At 38.8% G+C, this 27,893-nt stretch overlaps 1 long non-coding RNA gene across 2 annotated transcripts; it reads left to right on the forward strand.

Moving 5' to 3' along the window:
- The first annotated feature begins 2,183 nt into the window (after positions 1-2,183).
- Positions 2,184-27,631, forward strand: LOC147578009 (uncharacterized). Of its 2 annotated transcripts, XR_015254172.1 has the most exons (5): positions 2,184-2,327; positions 3,466-3,568; positions 3,840-3,898; positions 5,194-5,419; positions 25,631-27,631. It is a non-coding gene; the product is annotated as an uncharacterized LOC147578009 (long non-coding RNA). The 2 variants fall into 2 exon arrangements; XR_015254171.1 differs by lacking the exon at positions 3,466-3,568.
- Positions 27,632-27,893: the final 262 nt, after the last annotated feature.

Here is a 27,893-nt window from a genome sequence, read left to right on the forward strand (position 1 = left end):
TTATATGTGAGGGCACGTTTACCCCTTGCTGCTTTCAGAATTTTCTCTTTATCCTTGTATTTTGCCAGTTTCACTATGATATGTCGTGCAGAATATCACTTCAAGTTACGTCTGAAGGGAGTTCTCTGTGCCTCTTGGATTTCAATTTCCTTTTTCCTTCCCCAGATCAGGGCAGTTCTCAGGTATAATTTCTTCAAGTACCCCTTCAGCACCTTTCCCTCTCTCTTCCTCCTCTGGGATACCAATTATGCATATATTATTTCTTTTTAGTGTATCACTTAGTTCTCTAATTTTCCCCTCATACTCCTGGATTTTTTTATCTCTCTTTCTCTCAGCTTCCTCTTTTTCCATAACTTTATCTTCTAGTTCACCTATTCTCTCCTCTGCCTCTTCAGACCGAGCTGTTGTCGTTTCCATTTTGTTTTGCATTTCGTTTAAAGCGCTTTTCAGCTCCTCATGACTGTTCCTTAGTCCCTTGATCTCTGTAGCAAGAGGTTCTCTGCTGTCCTCTATACTGTTTTCAAGCCCAGTGATTAATTTTATGACTATTATTCTAAATTCACTTTCTGTTATATTATTTAAATCCTTTTTGATCAGTTCATTAGCTGTTGTTATTTCCTGGAGATTCTTCTGAGGGGAATTCTTCCGCTTGGTCATTTTGGATAGTCCCTGGAGTGGTGAGGACCTGCAGGGCACTTCCCCTGTGCTGTGGTGTATAACTGGAGTTGGTGGGTGGGGCCGCAGTCCGACCTGATGTCTGCCCCCAGCCCACCGCTGGGGCCACAGTCAGACTGGTGTGTGCCTTCTCTTCCCCTCTCCTAGGGGCAGGATTCACTGTGGGGTGGCGTGGCCCGTCTGGGCTACTTGTACACTGCCAGGCTTGTGATGCTGGGGATCTGGCGTCTTAGGTGGGGTGGGTAGGCAAGGTGCACGGGGGCAGGAGGGGCAGGCTTAGCTCGCTTCTCCTTAGGTGATCCACTTCAGGAGGGGCCCTGTGGCAGTGGGAGGGAGTCAGATCCGCTGCCGGAGGGATGGATCTGCAGAAGCACAGGGTTGGGTGTTTGCGTGGAGCGAGCAAGTTCCCTGGCAGGAACTGGTTCCCTTTGGGATTTTGGCTGGGGATGGGTGGGGGAGATGGCGCTGGTGAGCGCCTTTGTTCCCCACCAAACTGAGCTCAGCAGCTCTCTGGGGGCTCAGCAGCTCTCCCTCCCTTTGTCCTCCAGCCTTCCCGCTTTCTGAGCAGAGCTGTTAACTTATGACCTCCCAGACGCTAAGTCGCGCTTGCTGTCGGAACACAGTCCTGAGCCCCCTCCGCTTTTGCCAGCCAGACTCGGCGGCTCTGCTTGGCCGGCGAGCCGCCCCTCCGCCCTGGCTCCCTCCCGCCAGTCCGTGGAGCGCGCACCGCCTCGCCGCCCTTCCTACCCTCTTCCGTGGGCCTCTCGTCTGCGCTTTGCTCCCTCGACTCCGTTCTCCTAATCCTCTGGCGGTTTTCTGGGTTATTTAGGCAGGTGTAGGTGGAATCTAAGTGATCAGCAGGACGCGCGGTGAGCCCAGCGTCCTCCTACGCCGCCATCTTCCCTCTCCCTTCTATAGCATTTTTTATTTCATCTTGACTAGCTTTACTTCTTTTATCTCCACAGAAGTGATTCTAATCTATTTTCAACCCTAGCTAGTATTTTTATTATCGTGATTCTAAATTCTGCTTCAGACATCTTGCTTGTATCTGTGTTGATTAAGTCCCTGGCTGTCATTTGTTCCTGTTCTTTTTTGGGGGTGAATTCCTTCATTTTGCCATTTTGAAGGAAGAAAAGGAATTAATAAGGTAAAAAACATTAAAATTTAAAAATTGAAAACAACACACACACACACACGCACAAATCAAATAAATGATGCTATATCCTAGTTGTGTTTTGGTCTGGTTGTTGAAAGGAGCTTGATAGATTAGAGAAAAAAAGGAAAGATAAGAAAAAAAAAAGAGACAGAAAAGAGGGGGAAAAAAGGAAAATGTTTGAAAATTTGAAAAAATGAATACAATGAAATAGAATAAAATGAAATGATGGAAGTAAAATAGAATTTTGAAAATTTACAGAAAATTTAAAAATATACTGGAAAAAACTAAAGAAAAATATTTTTAAAAAAATAAAAAATAATAACAAAATTGTCTCTTTCTGTATTCAAGAATAAGAAAAGAAAAGAAAAAGAAAAAAGAAAAAGAATTGGACCAGCAAACAGCTGAAGTGCAATTGGAATTACATCGGTTCCCCCTCAAACAGTGAAGCCCATTATAGTCCATAAACTAAGCATGCAGAGACTTCCTGAAGATCGAGGTGGGCCCCGTTGGGTGGGGCTTAGTGTAATGGCTCTATTCCCCACTAGATGGCGCTGCTTGTCTTACTGGGGTAGATTGTTGTGGCACTTGTAGGGGTGTGTGCGCATGTGTGGGAGGGGTGAAAATAGCGTCACCCAGCTACCCTGTCTATAGTATGGGAACTCTGTTCTCCCTGATTAGCAATTGCACACCCATCCTTTGTCTCCAGCTTTTGTCCACTCCTCGCTTTTACACTGTCAGTGACCAAGCCATCAGGTTGTGAGGCAGCACCTCCCTCCTGGGTTTTATCTCAGATGTGGCTGTGTTTCAACTCCTCATTTTTGAGGGACTGCAGCTTTCACCCATTCTAACCCTCTGAGGGAGAGTCTCACCAAGCAATGTACAGGTGCCTGCCTGCTCCCAGGAACATTTGCGAGACTGTGCTGTTGCCGATCCCCAGAGACTGCGGCTGGGTGCCAGCCTGCTCCAGGAAAAGTTCACGTGATTGTGTAGCAACAGTGTTTCAGGGATTATGGAAGTCACAACACATATCTGGCACCAGGCTTCTCACTTAATGTCCTTGTTCCGGCACCAGTGAATGTGGTTGTTCTCCAGGGTCTGCTGGAATCTTTGTCTGTGGGTGGCCACACAGCCTCTACCAAATGTCCTCCCAGCAAGGGAACTGCTTCTCCCCATGTGGCCTGAGGACCCCTTGGACCTTGCTAACTATTCCTAGGAATTCGCCCTTCCCACCAGAGGACTGCCAGCTATCGAGCTGTAGAGTTGCAGACTCTGTGCTCCCCCTATTTATAGAGTCTTCAGAGTCTGAAACTCCACAGCTCGATATCTGGAATGGAATTTAAATCCTCTCCTTTCTCCTTTCTCTTTTTTTGTTCAGTCCCTTGTATACTCTTTCTTTTCTCATCAGCTGCTTTCAGGTGTCGGGGGTGGGGGGAAGCTTTCCCGTACTCTCCCCACCTCCATCTCCATCCTCTCTCTGCAAGCAAAAACAGCTCCCCGACTTTTACGATTTCTGTCTTCCCCAGTTCACCTCTCCACACCATGTACCTGTTGAGTTCTGTGGTTCAGGTTGTGCAGATTGCTGTGTTAATCCTCAAATCAGTTTTTTTTTTGTTTTTTGTTTTTTTTGTATGCAGGATGGTTTAGTGTTGATCTGGCTGTATTTCAGGGACAAGAGATGCAAAAAAACTTCCATGCTGTTCCGCCATCTTGGCCCCTCCTAATTTAGTATTTTAAAGGGTAATTTTTAGTACATCCAATTTTTGGCTTAAAACTTCCTTTAAATACAATTATTCCCTCTCCCCAACCACCATTAAGATACAATTCAATTGTATCTTTACTTCTTCTTTCCTAAGAGTTTTCATTTAATGTGTTAATATGTTTTTGGTAAAATATTTATTTCCTAAGGCATTATTTTTTAAAGAGAAATTGCAGTATTCATTTATTAAAGCAAAAGCAGTATTATGTAAAGTGCTTGTCGGTTGGAACTGGAAATGTATTTATTTTTTAGATGCTCATTGGGTTGACTTGGCATGACTCTGGTGGGATGTAAATGAAGTCTTCATTCAGGTAAATATAAATAATAATGAACAAATGAATGTTTGTTAAAATAATACTCAATTAATACACATCAAATAATACACACCAAAGTGCTTCCAGATGAAAGAATATGAGACATGACTGCAATACCTAAGAGACATAGAAATAATATTTATAATGATTGTGCACAGGCAAATATACTTCTCAAAAGAAAGCACTATTTTGTTGAGGTTGCTATCAAGGGGAAACAGTACAACACTTTTTATATTCCTCAGGATTATCCTTCTACAGCATATAAAAATTTGGAGGGAATAGGAAGACAAGGAAAATACTTGTTGAGTTAGGATTTGGGAATTATTTTCATTTTAATAAAATTTTAGAGTTTAATTAGATGTAAACATTATTAAAGTCTATTTTTTTTTTTTCAACGTTTATTTATTTTTGGGACAGAGAGAGACAGAGCATGAACGGGGGAGGGGCAGAGAGAGAGGGAGACACAGAATCGGAAACAGGCTCCAGGCTCCGAGCCATCAGCCCAGAGCCCGATGCGGGGCTCGAACTCACAGACCGCGAGATCGTGACCTGGCTGAAGTCGGACGCTTAACCGACTGCGCCACCCAGGCGCCCCTAAAGTCTATTTTTAAGACAGGTCAAAAATTGTTCTTTATTTTGCCATATTAAAGAGAGGAAGACTCTAAAACTTTTAAGAATGTTGAAAATAACAGAAAAAAATCTTAAAAGTATTCTTTAAAAAGCACTTCAAACTGTTCTCTTAATCAAGGAAACTGGGGCGCCTGGGTGGCGTCCGACTTCAGCCAGGTCACGATCTCGCGGTCCGTGAGTTCGAGCCCCACGTCGGGCTCTGGGCTGATGGCTCAGAGCCTGGAGCCTGTTTCCGATTCTGTGTCTCCCTCTCTCTCTGCCCCTCCCCCGTTCATGCTCTTTCTCTCTCTGTCCCAAAAATAAATAAACATTAAAAAAAAAATTCTAATCAAGGAAACTGTCGATCTTCCTCAGCAGTGGGAAGGAAACAAAGGATGTAGATGAAAGCACTGTGATTTGTCCAAAAAGGATTTAGCTATTTAAAAATTCAATATGTTTTTTTAACCTTTTGATTTATTTAGTCTTATGCTTTTTGGCATAATTGAAACTTCCATAGCTGGTCTTCATGAGAGGTGTGTGTCTACATTAATAAAAGAAAGGAATATTTGTTAGAGAACTGCAGCATTAATTTTATATTTTGAATATTTTTAAAGAAGGATAATAATCCTTTTTTCTTTATTCAACAACTTTTGAGAGAGATTTTGCAATTTTTTATTTTTCAGAAGGTTAAAATAGTGTCTTGGATGGGAAGTTTGAATTATGTAACAAACAATGTCAGGTTTTCAGAATCTTCTGCAAAAACCTGCTGCTGGGACCCTGAGAAGAAAGGGACACTCAAACACAGAGAAGAATCAGCTCCTGTTGAATTTCCAGAAAGTCAGTCACTGTCCTCCATCACAAAGACTGAAGGAGGTGCTCCTTTCATTTTGTAATTCTCCTTTGCCTCAGGTAAGAACTTCCAGGACTATCCCTGCTGTGCATTTGGGAAGGTGAGGAGGGCAGGAGTTCTGCAGGGGTTGGGAAATGAAGAAGACTTGGATTGTACTGTTCTAGTTTCTCCTGTTCTAATGCTGCAGGGGGGACTTACCTGGAAAGGGAGATGAAAAATTCCCCTGCTCAAATGAGAAGAAATGCAGATATAGTAAATGTATTTCTACGTGACTGCCAAGACCTTTGCCCTTTCTTTGAAATCAACATCCCCCCAGCTTCAACTCTTGCTGTAGGGATTAGGTGTCCATGACTGTACTAGGTGACTCCACCCTCAGCATCCTTTTGACTATAGCAGAATGGATCAGAGTTCACACCCGGTCCAAGTTGAGTCAAAATCTTTTTTTTTTTCTTAGAAATTTCTAATTGCTATCCAAAGTTGATAGAATTCAACTGGGGAAACCAGAGGCTGTCTGAATCAACTCCAAAACTGGGGGGTTGCTGGGCTTTTTCAGGATGTTTGTATGAAGGTGAGGGCAGGCCAGAGCCATTTATGGCCAGGCATTCTGAGTTTGAATTCCACCTCTGCCATTTATTCAGTGTGTAACATTGGGCACATTAATCTTCCCCAAGGTTGTTTCCAAGTAAGAAAGATTCAGTTAAGAGTGCTTACCTTGCAGCACTGATGGGAAGATTAAATGAGGTAAATGATGTGAAATCAATATGGTTGGTTGGTTGTGGGCAATGTTTTTGTAATGAAATTGAATAAAATAGAAAATATCAGGCTATGATATGACACATGGGTGGGACACATAGTAAGGGTTAGTATTATTTTATGAAAGTTTGTTTCAGATATGTATGTATCTAAATGTGTATGTAAACTGGGTCATGATGGAAAATGTATTTCTTACATGTTAGTGGTGGTAACTTTTTTCTTATATTTAAAACTAGTATCGCTCAACATATAGTCCAGAGATAACTATATTACAATCATCTGATCCTGTTAAAAAAACAGTTTCTTTAATTCCACTGCCCAGAATCAGAATTTCTGAGGGCAGAGTCCAAGAATCTACATTTCAGCTTCTTTCCCAGATATGTCTTACACACACTGAAATTTGAGAACCAGAGCTTTACGCCTTCAGAAAGTGTTAAAATCCTAGCTATTATTTATATAATTAAACTCATTCCTTTGTTCAAACTCTATTTATGGAACACAACTGTACTAGGAACTCTGTGAGGGGCATAGAGGAGAAAGCACTTTATTTTGAGTTATGTAGCATATGTCAACATAGGCGTCTGGTATTTTGGTTGGTCTAACATATATTGTTGCGTTTGACTTCTTGTTTACAAAAGACAACTAACTCTGAGGCAGGAACTCCCGACCATTACATTTTTAAGAGTTTACAATTTTCCCAAGGTATCGATCCCCCTCAGCACTCAGAAGGGTGAATTATGAGAAGTTTCCTATATTTCCCTAATGTGTCATTTTGGGAAACACTACCAAAGGCACAATATTGTTTTAAAAAGTTGTAACTGATAGTCAAATGTGGATTAGAATTCATGTACACTACAGCCCACTGCCTAAAATGTGGTCCACAGACCAGAAGCACTGTCATCATCTGGAAGTTTGTTAGAAATTCAGAATCACAGACCCAACCCAGACCTACATTAATGTTGAGAAGCACTGTTAAAGGAAACATGTGATCAGTTAGCTAGCTTTTATTAACAACTTCATGCAAAGGTAACAATATCCTGAAAAATAATTATTTAAAGTATACCCACTACCACATCAGCACAAACATTGGTGTTTCATAAGTATTGTTTACTAAGTATAAAATCATACGATAATTGTAGACATTTTTGGAAATTCATAAAATGGAAGAATTTACTGATAAAAAATGTTTTCATAATTCCATTCCCTTTTCTTCAATAAAACATAAAAATATACATATTTTACAAAATTGGAATTATACCATACAAGTAGATTTATATTTTACTCTTCATTTGATTTATCATGAGTATTTTCAGTAGTACTTTTTAAAAAAATTTAAGGGGTGAAGGGGAGTGGGGAGTATAGGCTTCTAGTTATAGAATGAATAAGACACAGAGATGAAAGGTACAGTGTCCAGAATATAGTCAATGGTATTGTAATGCATTGTATGGTGACAGAAGGTAGCTACATTTGTGGATAACATAGCATAACAAATAGAGTTGTCAAACCACTAAGTTGTTCACCTGAAATGAATGTAACACTATGTATCAACTATATTTCAATTTAAAAATTCATTTAAATTAAAACCATTAGGGTAGGTGGCTCAGTCAGGTCACCATTGGACTTTCAATTTGGGTTCAGGTCATAATCCCAGGGTTGTGGGATCAAGACCTGTGACAGGCTCTGCGCTGAGTGTGGAGCCTGCTTAAGATTCTCTCTCTATCTCTCTCTCTCTGCCCCTTTCCCCCACTCTCACACACACTCTCTCTCTCTCTCTCTAAAATAAAAAGAAAAAATAAAAAAATAAAAAAGCAATTAAAACACAAACAGGTAGTACTTAGTTAAAATTCCTTTAGTATAGATAAGATAAAATATGAATGTAGGCAGGACATAAATGTGACATCCAATTCTAAAATATCAAGTTTAAAAGGGCCTTAGATATTATTTTGTTTAAACTTTTTAGTTAATAGTTGGAGAAATTTAAACCCGTGAAGCAAAAGTGATAATTTTCCTAGGTAAACAAATTTATTGATTGAATTATTATTATTTGTCAGGATCTGTGGGAGGGTGACATGGAACTTTTTTTGCTAACACTGGAACAGTGCCAGGCCAAGCTGGATGGTTGGTTACCTGATTACTAGGCATTAGAGACAGAACAATTTATGGGATCTGGCCTCTGCTATCAACTTGGAGAGACACCTTTGTGAACATATCACTACAATATTGTGTGATAAATACCAGAAGAGCACCCAGACAGTGAAAGACAAGACTTCTGGGATCCTGAAGCCTCTAGTACAAGAAAGGAGTTAGTCAGATGAGAGTAGTAGGAAGGGGGTAGTTTGGAAAGCATTCTAGTCTGAAGGATCACTGTAATAAAAGACATGATAGTGAAAAATAATACTAAGAATTTACTGACAATTCACTGTGCCAGGCACTACGCTATTGATTATCTCCTTTAATACAACCCCAATAAGATTGGATTTGTTGCATAAGTGATGAAGATACCACTGGAGGGTTCTAAGCAGGAGAGTGATATAACTGTGTACTTTAAAGATCACGGCTCATTCTGGCAGTATGAAGTGTGTTTAAAAATTTATATATCCACTATGTGTATGCTATTTTGAAATACCCTTACCTTAATATCATCCCCCAAACTCAGTTTCATAAGAGGGATTCCAGATTCTTAGTATCATTTAAAACCAAATTTGTCCAGTACCTTAACTCTTCTATTCTACTTCTTCTATTTCTTTCTATTTCTTCTATTGGCTTTCTACCAATGTACAAAGTCCAGTAAGGAAATTTTATTACGTTTTGTAACGTGGGCTCCCTCTGTTGACTGTGTAGCAATAAAACAGCAACCATTTGAAATCAAGCAGAAACAAATGCTTTTGATCTTTACAGTAATTCTTTTTTGTTTCTAGGAAAATCAGAGGTGTTTGCCCCTAAGTTACAGTGATTTATAAAGTATTTAAGTGCATATATGACCCAGTTTTTGAGTCATTTAAGTTTTAACCAAAGAAAATATTTTTATAATTGCAGTCACCATTTTCATTGATATATTCCATTTCTTCATCAAAGAGCCATTTACATTCATTAAGCTGGACAGCTGTTTGAATTTCATAATAGAATTATCCAGGCTTTCATTTCCTATCATACCCACAGTCATACAAATGAACTTTATTATTATCACTTATTAGTAATAATCACTCATTAGGAATGTCATTTCTGTATGATTACCAGATCACCTAAAACCATGTCAGGTTGGCTCCCATCCACTCCAATTGAATGCCTGGCAGAAGCTACAGAGAGAGCTGCACCATGTGGGCTTGCCCTTTTAGGACTATAGACAGAGTCATTCTCTCATTCAACAAATACCTACTGGCACTTGCTCTGAACCAGGTCTGTGCTTGGGAGGCAAACTAGTAACATAGACCTTGCTTCCAAGAACCCTTTGGTCTAGTGAGAGGGATATTTGACATCTGAAGCAATACCTCTAACTTGAAGCAGACCATAAGTGTAATTACAGTAGTACATACAACACGCCATAAAGCAGAAGGATATATTAAATACAATTGAGAGAATTCAGGCAGACATTGTGGAGAGGATACTGTTTGGCCTGAAAAGAACCTAAGCTCTGTGATGGCAAGAATTTTTCCTGTTTTATTCACTGCTATATCCTAAGTTCCTGCAATTGTGACTGGCACATAATAAATAGCTATTGAATAAACCAGTAGATTACAAAGCAAATAAGAATTTTACTGAAAGAAAAAGACAGGGGAAAAAAAACTTCTTTTTTGAAAAGACTTATCCTCAAAACCATGGAAATTATTACCTTTTGTTTGTTTAACCTGCCTAAACCCTTCTCCTGGATCTCCATTATCTTTAGGATAAAATATTGTCCCCTGTCTGCTTCTCTTGAGTTTTATCTATGTATCCCACCCCAAGCCATTAGAGTAGACAGATGTCTGGTGTGGAACCAGACATTCTGTATGTCACCTATCAGTCCAAGAAAGTAAAGATAAAGAATATTATGTTATGGTGTGAATTGCTCATATACCAGCTAATATAAACTATAATATAGGTTACTAATGAACATACTGATCCTCTGTGTATGTGTTTCAAATTGGGACCATCCAGTTTCAAGTAACAGAAAATTGAATTTAAATGGGCTTAACTAATGAAAGGTTTTATTGGCAAATATAACTGAAAATAAGTAATTGGGCAGACTTCAGTGCAGTTCAACCAGGGCTTCTCCTCAATTGCTCTTCAGTAGTCTCATTTCTGACCTCCTATATATGTAGCTTGTAATCCTTGGACTGGCTTCCCCTATGGACACAAATTAGCAGCTAGAAAGACTATATGCTTTTTTGTTTGTTTGTTTACATGCAGTGGGAGAGAGCATCATTTCTTAAAACCAGTGAATAAAAGTCCCAAACTTGACTAAACCATCCCTGAAATATCTTCTGTAGTCAGAGGACTGCCAAATTTGATTGATTTGCACTTCATTTACCAGAACAAATCATCATGTCAAGGGGCATAAGATGATTCTACTTGGTTTCTGTCAGTCAGAGGCCACCTCTAGAGCTGGGTTTAGAGTCAATTACATGGAGAAGGAGTAGCTCCAAAAGGAAAATATGGGAATGGTTAGAAAGACAGAGGGAAAGTAAATGCTGGATAGGCAACTAATGAACCTCTGACATATGTAACTTTTTTGATTGACAAACATACATCAAGAGTTAGTATTTCTTGCTAACTGTAAAGCTACAAAGTTTTGAATTTCTTTTACCATTGTCCCATCACATATTCAGCTCTCTCTCCCCAGGACCCCCCTTTTGCCTAACGAATGCTTATTGACTTTTAAGGAATACTCTTACCAGGTTGTCTGGGTGGCTCAGTCAGTTAAGCATCTGACTTTGGTTCAGGTCATGGATCTCATGGTTTGTGGGTTTGAGCCCCATGTTGGGCTCTGTGCTGACAGTTCAGAGCCTAGAGCCTGCTTTGGAGTCTGTGTTGTGTCTCCCTCTTTCTCTGTCCCTCACCAACTCGGTCTCTCTCTCTTTCTCTCTCAAAAATAAACATTAAAAATTTTTTTAATTAAAAAAAAAAAAAAGGAATACTCTTACCTGGAAAGGTTTCCCTGACTCTCAGTCTAGTTAAGCACCTACACAAGGATCTCACAGCCCCCTGGTTTTCCTCCAGGGCAGCATGTGACATACTGAAATGTGTTTATCTGTTTCCATGGTGGCTTTCCCATAGGCAAGGGGCTCCTCAAGGATAGTGTTATCAGATGCTTTCGTTAAGAGTAACAGAAACCTAACACAAATGGACTTAAACAATAGATAATGTATTATTTCTCAAAATAGGAATATTGTTCTATGAGTAAGGCAATATCCAGGATTGGTTGATACAGCGGTTCAACAGTGTCATCAAGAGCCCATGCTCTTTCCATCTCTCTGCCATCATCAGTGTTAACTTTATCCTCAGGCTGCTAACAGGGTGGCTACAAAAGTTTCAGGCATCACATAATCCAGAGGAAGAAGAGGAACTATCCCATTCTTTGGAATAAGAAAACATTTTCCCGAAGCTCCCCTGCAGACTTTCGTTCATCTTTTTGGCCATCTCTAAATTGGTCAGTGGCAAGGGGAATAATATTACCACACAGAGTTTTAGGATAATCATCCAAGGTAGGGTGGAAATTGCTAATTGTTTATGTTGGTTACTACAATAAGGTTTTGTTACTCTTCATCCCCTGGATTCTGACACTCTGCAGCTCTGTGCATCTCTATGGTTATGTGCATCTGTCTTTTTGACTCCATTTCCCACCCCACCCTGAAACTCACTACCATGGTCATACTCTATCCTTACCCTGCACCCCCCCCCCCCATATTTCCATCCCACTGTCTTTAGTACTCCAACAATCCTTCAGTCCCACAGGGATTTATATTCCACTGATGATGCTACCACCTTTTTACTGTCCCTTGTCCTCTTCATGTCCTCACTTGCCTTCCTACCCAACTTAAATATCATGGTCAATCATTATAATCACTCCCTTGTTTATTTTCAACTCCATTGCCTCCCTTCGTTTCGTGATACTCTTTGGTAAGAATGCAAACCTGCTCACATCCAACTCTGAGCTTATTCTGTGCACCAAGACCCCTGTGTATGACTGGAGAAAAACAAACAGCAATGTTAATTAGTCTTATTCTACTCTTATTGGGTCTTTACCACTGGATAGAAAAGCTGCTCAGCAATCACAATACATTTCAGTAGCCCAACTGGTGAATTCTAGTCCAACCAGTCCATTCTCCTAGATGATCTCCATCAGATCTCCCATCTCCTAAAACTTCCAGCACCTCCTTTCATGTGCTTGCCTTTGGCTGCTTACTCTGCTTTTTATTTTGCTGAGAATTCTTTTCTCAGCAACTAGAAGAGAACTTCCTTAGGTACCTACTGACACATCTAGCCACGTAGCTGCATCCATGCCCATACCCTTTGCTTTCTCTGTTAATGTAGATTCACAGCCCATGAAACTAGCAGACCAATCCCTCTTCTTGGACAGTAGATCCCATCTCTTTTCACTAACTCAAAGATATTGCCCTAGCAATTCTCCCACTCTATGCTGCATCACCATATTCTTCTTTTCTACTAAATCAGTGGTTCTCAATTATAGGTGATTTTGCCCACTCCCCTCCTTCTACCTTCTAGGGAACATTTAGCATGTCTAGAGACCCTTATGGCTACCACAACTGGGGAGGTGGGTGGGGGCATTACTATTCATTTAGTCGATAGAACACCAGGGATGTTTCTAAACATCTTACAATGCGAAGGATGGCCCTCCACAACAAAACATTATTCTGCCAAAAATATCAGTAGTGCCAAAGTTGAGAAACACTGAACTAGAACATTTCTTATAAGCACACACACAAATGCTAGTATTTCTCCTATCTTAAAAATTACCCTCTCCTGATTTCATATTCCCTTCCAACTTCAACTCTTATTTCCTGCTACTCTTTACTGTAAATGTCTCCAGAAACATTTGCTTCATTTGATTCCTAGAATGAAACTACATTCTTCTGGTTTTCTTTATAATTTTAATAATTCCTTCTAGTCTCCTTTTCTAATTTCTCATGTCCTGACCTCTAAATGTTGGAGTGCCCAGACCTCAGTCCTTGGATTTTTTCTTCTGTATACTCACTTCCTTTGTTGCCTCATATGGCTTCAAATAACATCTACATGTTGATGAATCCCAAATTTTTATCTCTAGCCTGGACCTCTCCCCTGAGTTCCAGGTCCATATATCCAATTGCTTATTCACCTTCTCCACCTGAATGTTTAATATGTATATAAAGCTTGGCATGTCTGAACTGAGCTCCAGATCTTTCCCTTAAAACCTGCTTCTTACTCAGTGTTATTCATCAAAGTAAACTACAATTCTATTTTTCAATTTCCTCAGTGTAAAACCTTGGTGTCATCCTTGACTCCACTCTTTCACAGTTCAATTTGATCCATCATCAAACTTACCAAGTATACCTTTAAAATATAGTATATCCAGAATCAGACCACTTCTATTGCTATCTTCCTGATCCTAGCCACCATCACTCTCCCCTGGATTATTGTAATAGCCTCCTAGCTTATCTCCACTTTGATCCTCCTTCAGTGTATTATCAACACTGCAACCAGAATGAAAATATGAAATAATAAAGTAAATCATATCACTTCTTGATTCAAAAACTGTCCAATGGCTACTCATCTTTCTCAGAATAAAAGTGAAAATTTTTATAATTTTTACTCTGCCCCAGTTACATTGGCCTCTTTGCTGTACCTAGATCATATCAAGCAACACTCCAGCCTCACAGCCTTTGCACTTGCTCTTCTATATACCTAGAATGTTCTCCTTTTTGTGAAAATGCAAGGTATTTGTTCAAAATCATCTTCCTAGATGGGCCTTTCCTGACCTGTCCATCTCATTGATACTTCCTGTCCCTCTTCCCTGCTTTATATTTCTTCCTGGGCTCTTACCACTATCTAAAATATTATATATTTTACATATTTATTTGTTTGTCTCTCCCTAACAGAATGTAAGTTCCATGAAGTCATGTCTCTTTTGTTTACTCTTGTATCCACAGTACCTAGAACAATGCATCACACATAGTAGGTTCTCCATACTTATTTGTGGAAAGAATGAGCCAACCACAATGACCAAGGATAGTCTGTGTCTGTTATCTGAATCCTTGGGTGCCCAACAGAGGCACAGAATAAGAACTAGTAAAATAAATGAATCTTCATTGTTGTCTTGAATAGTTGTGACTGTCATGTGTCTCAGTGCTTTCTTGATTCAGATGGATAAAAGTTTCTTCTCTTTCCTCATCCCTCAAATATTTCTGTGGGGAGACAATGATCTCCCTGGGCACTCTTCCTAAGTTACTTAGTATCTAGGGTCTCTCTTTTCCCTTTCTCCTTTTCCTGGAACTTTTACCCTGAAACCCTGTACCCCCCCAGCCAAGCTCTGGGTATATATGACACCATCACTCCTGTGGGCTCCATTTCTAGAACACCTGTACTTTCCACCTAATTTTAGGTGCCTGACACCCTTATCAGACTGGTTTCTCTTTCATGGAAAGGATGATATTCGACTTTTCTGTGTGCTTCTACTTGGTATAGGGCCCAGAATATCATAGACACTTTACAAATGGTACTTGGACTAAACTTCTGCCTATTTATTTTCTGTCATTTTGTAGTCCTTATTCTCTCCACACTTCTATGTAGCTACCATAATATCTTAGTAAATTTATTAGTAGCATGTCCCTATGGTGTTGTGATTAAGAGTATTAGGCTTTGGAATTCAAAAGACTGAGTCCTGGCTCCGTATCTTACAGGTTATGTAAATTTGGGCAAGGTACTTAATCTCTCTAGCCTCTCTTTCACTATGGATAAAATGGAAATAATAAGACTACAGAAGTTATGGTGAAGATGAAATTCAATAGTGTATACTAAGCCCTATCACTCTAGCTCATAATAGCTCAATGAATGATAACAATAATATTCTCTAGTCAAGAACAACAACAATAATACCACAATGAATTTCTTGAGAACCTACTATGTGTGATGCATTGTTCTAGGTACTGTGGATACAAGAGTAAACAAAAGAGACTGTGATTCTAGCATCTAGAGAATATGAACCTTGTGAGGGAGGAAAATGATGAGATGTGGGGCTGGTGAAGCAGCTGCCGCCTCATTAGGAAAGGTTAAGGAAGTTAGCCTTTATTCTTTAGATTTAATGAGGAATAGTAAACACCTAATACAAAGAGCAAGCTAATGATGATATTTGTGAGTACCAAAAGGGGAAGACCAAGAGAACTGTGTGGGACCGTGTTAACAACTCATTGAACTTTATGGTGACTGACATCAGTAATACATTCAGGCCATAGTTACATGATGTCAGCTTTTCAGATGAAAACAGAAAACTTCAGTCAAACATCTGGTTGTTTAGTCTACCCAACATCAAAGACCTGGCTGTTCTGAAACTTTCAGATGTTTGGCCCAATGGTTTAGTTTTCATCTTCATCTAAGAGGTCTGGTAGACACAATCACTATGATTTTTGTCAGCTTTAGGTTTGAGGTTTAGGGTTTTTTTCAATTATGAAAACATTTTTATGACAGCATAAAAGGAATTTTTTAAAAATAAAAACAAAACTTCCATAATTCTACTTTTCTAAAACAACTGGTTTTATTCTTGCATATTCCCTTTATAACATAAAGTTTATATTGCTTACCCACAGTGGACATATGTTTGTGTCCTTTTCTTCGCACTTAGTGTTATATGGTAATTTTTAAATTTTAGCATAAGTCATATTTGAAAATAATTACTATATAATATTATCAAGTGGATGTGTTAGGCATGTACTAAACTTTAGCATCCTGAGACTGTTGGAAATTTTTATTGCCTCTAACTTTTCATTAAAATGAATAACTTCTTTGTTGCTTGATTTTTTCCCCCTGTAAATAATTGCATAGGATAGCTGGTTAAAGGTTAAAGTGTTTTTATGACTCATTGTAGGTTTTGATATTCTAAAAAAACTATATTAATTCATACTGATAACAACAATGCATGAGCTCCTTATTTCACCACAATCTTATCAACATTGATGTTTTAATTTCAGTGTTTTTATTTTAGTCAATTGAACCAGTTCTAGCATAATAACATATATAATATGTTATATATTATATATAACATGTTTTATATATAATATATATTATAATCTACATATGTGCTTATCTTTCCTCCTCTCCAAAAACATCAGTAAAATGAGAACAAATGATTGTTTAATGCTGTCAACTCACGAGGAAAGAGAATGCAGGAGAAGTTGTCAGTAGATATATTTTTAGAAGAGGAAAAAGTGAATAGGGTTGAGGAAGCTGAAGTGTATGCTGAGTGAAGATTCCAGTGGGAAGCTATGGAAACAAATAAGGATAAGAATAATATTGTATTATTATATATCTTAGTTGATATCAGGCATTGTTCTAAGCATTTTACATATATAAACTCATTTAATCCTCACAATATCCTTTGAGGTAGGTACTATTATTTTCACCAGTTTACAAATGAGGAAACTGAAGCATGAGGTCAAATAACTTGTCCAAGTTCACATAGCCAAATTTCAAGCCCAGACTATCTAGGTTCAAAGTCTATTTCCTTACCCACTACATTGTACTGCCATTTGAGAAAGGCTCAGTAATTTGAGGCATGGAATATTGTGGAAGGCAGGAATGAGAAATTGGCTGAATGATGTCTATATAGAGAGGACTTAGATTTGCAGAGTTCTTCCCCCAATTCATCTAATCAGGCTAGATCTCCCTATCCTGGCAGCAGATCAAATCCATAGATTTGATCTATGGAAAATTTGCACCTCTGAAGCCAAGGCCCAGAGAAATTAAGCACTTAGCATGGGGAGAGAAGGGACAACAGAAAATGGGGGAATTAAGTAAATGTCCACTTACTGAATGGTGAGGCCTCTAGTCCCCTTGTCCTACTTAGCTTAGAGTACTTGGATAGCCAGGCAGCAATACCTGCCTCTGCTATCCAAGGGAAGAGTCTGGAGAAACTGACCAGCTTAATAAAAAAAAGAACTACAAATATTGATATTTTGAGGTCCATAGCAAAATGGTCAGGTAACTCCCCTATTAATCTATAGTGAAGCCACCAGTTGACAATCCCATTACTCACACAGAGCTTCCAATTGACATTTTAGTACCTCACCACTAAATATGAAGGGCTGCAAAATTTCACCAAATATTTGAAGAAAGACAACAAAATGGGAGAAGCCAAAAGAAATAGAAAAATGGAACTCAAAGAAAACAGACAAACTAGGGAGTAGAAGAAAAATTTTAATTGATCATCAATGTACTTAGAGAGTAGAATAGTTCTTGCATTCATGACACAAGAGGAGGATGCTTTCTTTAAAAGAAAGAAAGAAAGAAAGAAAGAAAGAAAGAAAGAAAGAAAAAAGGCAGGGTGCCTGTGTGTCTCAGTTAGTTGGGCATCCAACTTTTGCTCAGGTCATGATCTCAGGGATTGTGAGTTCAAGCCCCGCATTGGGCTCTATGCTGACAGCTCAGAGCCTGGAGCCTGCTTTGTATTCTCTCTCTCTCTCTCTCTCTCTCTCTCTCTCTCTCTCTCTCAAAAACAAATAGACATTTAAAAAATTTTTTTAAAGAATAAAAAGAGAATAAGAACTCATAAAAATTAAAAACATGAAAGTGGAAAACTTAAAAAATCAATAGAAGAATTGGAAATTAAAATGGAACAAAAAGTCAAAGAGTTAAACAAATGAAGAGATAAGAAAACTGGAAGATCAATTCAGCAGATCCCAAATCCAAACAATATAAGTTTCAAAAAGAGAAAGCAAAGAGACAAAGATAAATAAATTATTAAAGGAAGAACATGAGAAAAAATTTCTAGAATAGAAGACACATATTTTCAGTTTGAAAGATGTACTAAAGTCTGTGCCAAATAAATTTTTAAAGATGTGTCAAGGTAAATCCTTAAGAAATTTCTGGACACTAGGAGATAAAGAAAATATGCTTAAAATTCCAGGGGAATATAATGGTATAATACAAAGTATAGAGAGAGAACTGAAAGAATATTAAATGTCTCAACAACAAAAAATAGACACTAGAAAAGAAAGTAGCAATGCCTTAAAAGTTCTGTGTCAAGGGGCACCTGGGTGGCTCAGCCAGTGTCTGGCTGAGTGTCTGACTTCAGGTTAGGTCATGATCTATGTTTTGTGAGTTCAAGCCACGCATAGGGCTTGCTGCTGTCAGCTCAGAGCCCTCTTCAGATCCTCTGTCTCCTTCCCTCTCCGCCCTTCCCCTGCTCACACTCTCTCTGTCAAAAATGAATAAACACTTATTTTTAAAAAGTTCTGTGTAAAAATTATTTCCAAGCTAGGATTCTATACCTAGAGAACTGCCAGTCAAGTGGAAAGGTAAAATTAAGGCATAATAAGACTTTCAAAGTCCCTATATATATATATATATATATATATATATATATACACACACACACATATATTCAAGAAGCTATTGATGGTATATGTGCCACCAGAATGAGGGAGAAAAAGAGAGAGAAACATGGAATTGGTAAAACAAAAACAAAACAAAACAAAACAAAACAAAAAAAGTACATACAATGCAGGGGAGAGGCAAAGAGAGTTCCCCAAGATGATAATAAAGGAGAATGTGAGGATTACAGTTGTTTAGCATATTTGAAGATTGGAATAGGAGAATGGAATAAGTTCCAGGACTTATATCTTCAGAAAAATAAATGAAATGGATAAATTATCTGATATATTTGATAATGTAGAAAATAGTGGTATAGAGAACAGAACAAAGGAAAAGATAAAATTATTAATATCTCCAGTAAGAAAAGTACACAAGAAAAGAAATATAACTATAATCCAGTGCTTAGCTTACAGTGAACAATACTTATAATAATTCAAAGAATGAATTTTGGTTTAGTAAAAAATTATATTTTAACTACATTTGGGAGAGGACAATATAGGCCTGGAGTGATGGCAGAGGGCTGAACCCTGTTTCCACAATAGGAATTCAAAAGATGATGTTTAAAGTTGATAAAGCAAAAAGAGTCATTATAAGCATATTATCTTTTAATGGAGGGAAATACCAGAAGAAATAGCTAAGAGAGTTTGGTTAGGGGGGTTGAGGTTAAGGATGGGAGGAGGTGGAGATCACAGTTTTCCATCAGAAGTCTGATAGTATTTTTTGACTTTATAAACAATGTGAATGTATTATTTGATGACTTTTTAAGTTTTAAAATATTTTTGACGGTATTTCATCTGCATTTGAATTCCTTTAACTGAAGATTTTATCATGTGTTTATGTGCTGACTGCATTACTTAGCAAACATTTATGTGTTAGGCATCTTGCCTGACCCTGGAGATAAATAAATGAGCAAAATTAAATCTGTACTCTTAAATAGCTCACAGTACAGGTGAGAGAGAAAGATAAGTAATCAAATAGTTATTAAACAGATGACAAGTGCTGTAATAGAGAAATCTGGAGTGTGCTAGAGGAGGAGGAAGGAGTGCTTTTCTGGCTTTGCCTTAGGAGAGGTGGGTCTGAGCTGCATCACAGAGCAGGGTGGTGGAAGGGAGGGTTTTCCAGGCAAATGGAATTGATGTAAAAAGAGTTGGAGGTGTCAGCAAGTTTTCTTTGTCATGTTTGTTAAGGCAGGATGTGCAGAATGCAGGATTTGCCTCAGCCTTTGTTCAGTTTTATTTGGGTCGGGTCAAGTTTTGTGGCCTTCTGTGGACATTTTAAAATCTCAGAAATGTGCCTGTTTAAATGCCTCTGGGGTCCTGTCTTTGAGGTAGAAATAATGCAAAGGCCAAGAAAAGACTAAAGTATTCAAACTCTTTTTATATGTGTGTTCTTTAATGGCCTCAGTGTGTTTGATTTACCTGCCCTACGTGGAGGACCACTGAACTGTAGGCAGAGTTTCTGATTTTCTAAATTATGAAAATAAGCTTTTTATCCAAGCCTCTCCAAGCAAAAAACAGGTCACATTTAATCAACTTTCAAAATCATGCCCAGTAGAAACTAGCTATTAGCTATGAAAACAAGCACTAGCCCACTCACTGTTTGTTTCCCTTTCCCCTATCCCCACCACCACTGTCCTAGCTCAGGCCTCCCTGTCAGACATTACAAAGAAGCCCTGACTACTTTCTCTATGCTTCCCATATCCTCCATTCAATCCATTTCCCCTTGCAACCAGATTATTGTTTCTAAAATACAGAACTAATTGTGGCATTCATTTGATTAAAAGAAAGAAGGAAAAGGAAAACAACTTCAAAGCCTCCTCATAGCCCAGAGGATCAAGTGCTTTGTGTAGCATTCCAGGCCTTCCATTACCCAGTCCCAAAGTATATTGCCAGCACATTCACCTACCATTCTTTTCTCATCTTCCCTCCACTTCCTACTACTACTACTACTACTACTACTACTACACACACACACACACACACACACACACATACACACACACAAATGTTCTTTCTCTAAATTTCAGCTTCCCTGAAATGTTATTCTTAGGACACAGGGAACTTTCTTGCCATCAAACATTTGCATCAAGTATTTACGTTGTTTTTCCCTCTTAAATGCTCTTTGGCCCACAAATCTCTCTATTTTAAGACCCAGTTTAAATTTTCCTGCTGATGATTAAAAAGCATGATTCTGGTCCACCAAGATCCAATCCAGGCTTACGAAATGTGTGACTTGAGCAAGTCACCTAAACTCTCCTTACTTTAGAAATATTAGTAGTGGATCCGGGGTGGCTCAGTCGGTTAAACATCCAGTGTCCAGCTTCAGCTTAGGTCACGATCTTGCAGTGTCCAGCTTCAGCTCAGGTCACGATCTCGCAGTTCGTGAGTTCAAACCCTTTGTCAGGCTCTGTGCTGACAGTTCAGAGCCTGGAACCTGCTTCGGTTTCCTATCTCGCTCGCTCCCTCTTTCTCTTCCTCAAAAATTAATAAATAAACATTAAATAAAAGAAATAATAGTAGAAAATAACGGTACCTACTTCACAGGGCTGTTGTGAGGCATAAATAACACTTAGAACAATGCCAGGCATGTAGTTTGAGCTCAATGAATGCTACCTATGCTTTAAAATAACAATAAAAGAATGAATGAATAAATAAATAAATAAATAAATAAATAAATAAATAAGATGTCCTCTTTTCTGGGAGGCTTTACTCATTTCCCCAAGGAAAATTAATCATAAACAATTCACATTGCTCTCATACTTCATACAACAAAGAATACGTTCAAAATGGTCTTTTAAATAAAGTTATAGCCTCCAGAACTGTAAGAGAATAAATCTCTGTTGATTTAAAATAAATAAATAAATAAATAAATAAATAAATAGAATTATATTCACTTCTGAAGTCTTTGATTTTATTGGTTTTTTTTTTCTTTTCAATTTTTTATTTAAATTCTAGGGGCGCCTGGGTGGCGCAGTCGGTTAAGCGTCCGACTTCAGCCAGGTCACGATCTCGCGGTCCGTGAGTTCGAGCCCCGCGTCAGGCCCTGGGCTGATGGCTCGGAGCCTGGAGCCTGTTTCCGATTCTGTGTCTCCCTCTCTCTCTGCCCCTCCCCCGTTCATGCTCTGTCTCTCTCTGTCCCAAAAATAAATAAAAAACGTTGAAAAAAAAATAAATTCTAGTCAGTTAACATACAGTGCAATATTGGTTATAGGAATAGAATTCAGTGATTCGTCACTTACATACAACACCCAATGCTCAGCATAACAAGTGCCCTCCTGAATACTGATCACCCATCTGCCTCCCCACTTCTCTTCATCAACCCTCAGTTTGTTCTTTATCATTAAGAGTCTCTTGTGGTTTGTTTCCCTCTCTCTTCCCCCCCACCATAGGTTCATCTGTTTTGTTTCTTAAATTCCACATATGAGTGAAATCATATGGTATTTATCTTTCTCTGACTGACTTATTTTGCTTAGCATAATGCACTCTAGCTCCATCCATGTCCTTGTAAGTGGCAAGACTTCATTCTTTTTGATGGCGAAATAATATATATAATGGAATATTAATCTGCCATCAAAAAGAATGAAATCTTGCCATTTGCAAGGACATGGATGGAGCTAGAGTAAGAAGATGTGAGATATATATATACACACATATCTTCTTCATCCATTCATCAGTTGATGGACATTTGGACTCTGCATAGCTTGGCTATTTTTGATAATGCTGCTATAAACATTAGGGTTCATGTACCCCTTTGGATCTATTTTTGTATCCTTTGGGTAAATACCTAGTAGTGCAATTGCTGGATCATAGGGTAGTTCTGTTTTTAACTTTTTGAGGAACCTCTACACTGTTTTCCAGAGTGGCTGCACCAGTTTGCATTTCCACCAACAACAGTGCAAGATTGTTCCCCTTTCTCCACATCCTTGCCAACACCTGTTGTTTCCTGTGTTGTTAATTTTAGCCTTTCTGACAGGTGTGAGGTAGTATCTCACTGTGGTTTTGATTTGTATTTCTCTGATGATGAGTGATGTTGACCATCTTTTCATGTGTATGTTAGCCATCTGGATGTCTTCTTTGGAAAAGTGTCTATTCATGTCTTCTGCCCTTCACTTCTGAAGCCTTTGAAAATGTAGTTTCAGAGCTATTAGACATGGATTCCAATCCTGGATCAGCCACCCACTAATTATGTGATCTTGGGCAGGTAACAAAACCTTGGTTTCCATATGTATGAAAAGATGGATAATCTCATTTATCTTACAAAGGATTCAGTGATAATTTTCCTTTCAAGGTGTTCCAGGGTCTGCAGATAAAGCCTATAGGCATTTGTCCAGGCCTGTAAGTCTCTTTAGCATCCAGCCCTGTTCATCTTTCCAGTTTCATCTCCCCCCTTCTCCCTTGTACTTGAAACTTCAACAATTCTGAAATTCTTGCAATTTCCTAAACTGTTCAGGTTTTTGAGTTTTTGCACATGCTGTTCATTCTGTCTGAAGTGTCCTTCCCTTCACTTCTACATGAGCAGTTCTTTTTCATCCTTCAAAACTCATTTAAATACTTATTGAGTATCTAGTTATATATAGTCTATATTCCACTGATTATTCAACAAGTGTCTAAATGCCATTCGGAATAGAACTGAAAATCAGAACTGTTAAGGCCCTTTGAGCTCACCTAACCTAGCCTGACACTGCCCAAGCTGAAGAAATAGTTCTAGAGAGAAAAGACTTGACCCAAAGCCATGGAGATCTCAGTTATCTACTGTTGGGTAACAAACTATCCCAAAGTTAGGTGGCTTGGATCAACAACCATTTTATTATTTCTCACAATTTTTGAATCAGGAATCCAGTCAGGACTAAGTTAGTTGCTTCTCCTACTCCACATAGAGTCAACTGAGATCACTCAAAGATATTCATTTGGCTTCATTTACATGCCTTGAGGCTTGGTGGGAATGGCTAGAAAGTTGGTTTCATTTGGGTCCCCTTCACCCTACTGAGGGTCTCAGTGTGATCTTTCCAGCAGGGTACATGGTGGCTTACGGCTCAAAGAGACAATGTTCCCTAGAGACAGGAAGTGGAAAGTTACCATAATTTAAGACTTGAGCTTGGAAGCTAGCACAGTGTCACTTCTACAATATATATTTTAAAAATTTTTATAATGTTTATTTATTTTTGAGAGAGAGAGAGAGAACGTGAGCAGGGGAGGGGCAGAGAGAGAGAGGGAGACACAGAATCCAAAGCAGGTTCCAGGCTCCAGGCTGTCAGCACAGAGCCCAAGGTGGGGCTCAAACCCACCAACTGGGAGATCATGACCTGAGCTGAAGTCAGATGCTCAACCAACTGAACCACCCAGGCACTCCCACTTCTACAATATTCTATTGCTCAAAACAATGATAGAGCTCACCCTGACTCTAGAGGAGGAGATACACCACTTGACAATGGTAAAGGATCAAAGAATTTACAGCCATCTTCAATCTGTGACCATCTGCCCGCGGACCATAAATTATTTTACATTCTTCTTCCTACATGTAAAATTCACTCACTTTCTCAAAGAATCTACCCTGCCAGAACAACCAATTACAGCATCAGACTCAGGAATAAGGTCCATGATCTCATCATCTGAATGAGTTCCAGATGTAGATGAGGTGCCTCAGATGTAGTTTCTAAGCTGTAGCTTCTTGAGCATTATTCCTTTCAACTGAAGATCTCTGAACTAAAGAGGAAAATTATCTTCCCTTACACACCCAACTACAATGGCAAAAGGTATAAAATAACTGCAATGGCACTCCAGTTCAAAAGACGGCTGTGGTGGTGGTAGGTTGGGGGAATGGAAGCACATTGCAGTCACTGGTGCATAGAAATTCTGAAATCTAGCTAGGCACGTGTTGCTAGTTCCTTAATTAAGGCCTATCTTTGCTCCCTGGGAATGAGAGTCTCTATGATTTTTGGGACTGCCCTCTGAATCATCCCCCTTTTTTCCATAATAAACAGCCCATTTTTGTAGCTGAGTAGTGTCCTCAGCCTACTCTCTGCCCAAAGCAGAATGGGAGTCCAAAGACCTCTTTTAATCTTGTATTGTCTCTGACAGTTTCAGGCCAAGCTAATATAATCCTTTTACAATTTGGGGAGTTTCCTTTGTATCATATTATAGTCTACTCCATTATCCAAAAAACAAACCCACAAATCTCTTTCAGAGAGCCTTTCTTGACCCTAGGTCCCCTGTGAAGCTGCTGTAGAATGACACCCTTAAGACTCTTAGAAAACCTATTGTTCAACATTGATGGTCAATGAAGCACAGCATTAAGATTCTTAGAAAGAATTTTCCCCTTAGGAATAACTTATAAAAGATCTATGAGACACAACCTTAAATCTCTCTGAGGTCTCAACCAAAGATTTTATAGTTGTACCCTTGATTTGTTTTTACCCTGTGACCTTATTTTACTGGCAACACCTTGGATTTGACTTTTACCAAGAGGCCATTTATTCCTTTGAGATCCTTGTGCTGGCTAGAAATGCTATCCTGGGCCTTCTTTAGTTTACCAGTCTCTTCTCTTATTTTATCATAGATAGCTACAAAAAGCAAGTTGATACTTTATACTTTCTGCCTGGAAAGTCCCCACTCAGATTCCCAAGTTCATTAGGTACCTTTCTGTTTTCTAATGTTACCATAAATGACCATGTTGCCAACCTTCCTCCAGCTTCCAATAACAATTTCTTGACTATTCTGTAAGTCTTCAGACTGGCTTCTCCAGGCCATTACCAATTTCATTAATAGACTCCTCAAGGCCGTTCAAGTCATCAACCATTGCCTAGTCTCAAAGTCAATGTCAAATGTCTTGGGTTTTGTGTCACAGAAGTGCCCCATTTCTAGGTATCAACTTATGTTCTGGTTATCAGTCATTGCCTAACAAACTATCCCCAAACTTAGTAGATTTTTTTAAAAAAATCATTATATATCTTAATTTTGTAGGGTAATATTTGGCATATGCTTGACCGATTGATTCTTCTGCTTCACATGGACTGAAATGAGCTCAGTTTATGGTGTTCAGCTGGCAATTTGACTGGTCTGCAGGATCCTAGATAGCTTCACTCACATGACTGAAACATTGGTAAGGCTGGATTTGGCTAACCCCATCTCACATAGAAGCTGGGCTCAGTCAGGCCCTTCTCTCTGCACGTAGTCTCAAAGCCTGTCCACGAGGTCTCTCCGGAAGGTTGCCAAACATCTTACCTATCATCCAATGGCTTCAAAAGGCAATGTTCCAAGGGATAGGAAATGAATGCTTCCATTTTTTAAGCCCAAGTCTTGGAAATTGGCAGTGTCATTGTTGCCATATTTTATTAGTTAAAGCACTAACAGAGTCTCTACTCAGATTTAGGTGGAAAGAACATAGACACCATTTCTTAATAAGGAAAGTATCAAAGTATTTGTGGCCCTATTTAATCTGCCACATAAAGAAAGTTAACAGTGAAGCCAAGAGTTGAACCCATATCTCCTGCATCAGATGCATGCATGTGTCATTATAGCATTCATTCATTCATTCATGATTCAACAAACATTTCTGGACTACCCCATTCCACTAGGCATCCTATTAGATGCTAGGACTAGATATAAACATTAAAAATATATAAACACTATTCTGAGTTAGCCCACAGTTTAACAAAGTCAGCAGATATGTTTACAGATCATGCTATATGCTAATAGAGAAGTGTGCCAAATGCTGGGGGAACACAGAAGAGGGAGGAAATATCTGCAGTGGGGAAGAGAGTGTATCAGGAGGGCTTCCCAGTGAAATGATCTTAGAGTGAGTTTTAAAAGCTGAAGAGAATTTGTTGAGGAAACAATGAAAGACTTTCTATGCATAGGCCAAGGGGAGGGAGGGTGAAAGAGCGCGGTATGTTTGAATTCATTGAATTCACATGGTTGCTACAGAGGATGTGAGAAACACAAACCACTAAGAAACTATTAAATTTTTTTTTCCTAAGGCAATTAGAGAGATATAAGGAGAAAGTTATTGGAGACTTCAACTCAATATATTTCTACTTGATGAATCCAAGAGTTGGGACTCCAAAGCTTTTCTTTCTGTGTTCCCATATGCAACCCTCCCACCCCCATTTCTTCATTAAATCATGGCAGGAGGATTAGAAGAAAATAGGTCATTTAGTGTTCTATATTTACATCCAGCATATAAACTTGTCTTTCAGCAAGTATACAAGTCTGGTACGACTATATGTGAGAAATATTAATCATGTCTTTTCACATGGTTATTTGAAAACTACACATTGAGCCTGGCCCCAGTACTTGCTGGAGTAGAGATTGATGTGGTACAACTAAGACGTTATTTTACTTGGCATCAGACTCCAGCACACTAAGTCAGTGGTCCATTCCACTAACTATCCTCTATGATGCCTTTGTGAAAATTAGAAAAAGCTACCCCTTCTGGGCAGATATAGCCCTACATCAGGTTTCAGTGACTCAGGAAGTAGAGTAAGGTCTGAATTTTAGTTGCCACTTGTTTCCTGGCTTGAGCACCTTTGTGACATATACAAGATGTGAAATTCTATGTTCTGGCCTTGCCTGATTATTGGTATTCCATTGTTAAATTCAGAATAAAGCCTGTGGACACAGACCAGAGAAGCTAGTTTCTGTTCCCTTATCTCCACATCCCTTGATTCTAATGTATCATGTGACTTACTGTTCAAACACTAAGCAATCCTCCTCCTCCTCTGTGCTTAATTTCCTCTCTGAAAGCTCCAAGGACTATTCCTTCCCACCTGGAATACATAGCCTCATTTATCAGGAATAAGTTTGGCAAGCATAATATTCCATCCATGCTTTCACCTGCCTCAGGAAAATAGCTTTTTTTTTTTCATAGCACAAACCACTTTGAAACATTAATACCAAGAATAAAGGGAAAGAGAGAGAGAGAAAAAAACACTGCCTATAACCTTGTCTCCTATCAGAAAAATCATTTCCATTTCTCCACATTACCTTGGTGACCATTATCTCCAAGTTTCTAGGTTCCAAACTCCATCAACATGTATGCCATTTCTTTTCATTGTTTTAATGAGAGAAAACATTTCATTTTCTGTATTTTTTACTAAGTGGTATTTCCCAGGAACTTTTCATGTTTCACTTATGCATATATTCAACAAATATTTAGGTAGTTCCTAGAATTTGCAAGACTCTAGCAAATTTTAGATGCTGAGAATTCAGTAGTGAAAACGACAAA

The sequence above is a fragment of the Puma concolor genome, chromosome C1, assembly GCF_028749965.1.
Source record: "Puma concolor isolate L17-30 chromosome C1, mPumCon1.1.hap2, whole genome shotgun sequence".
Lineage (NCBI taxonomy): Eukaryota > Metazoa > Chordata > Mammalia > Carnivora > Felidae > Puma > Puma concolor.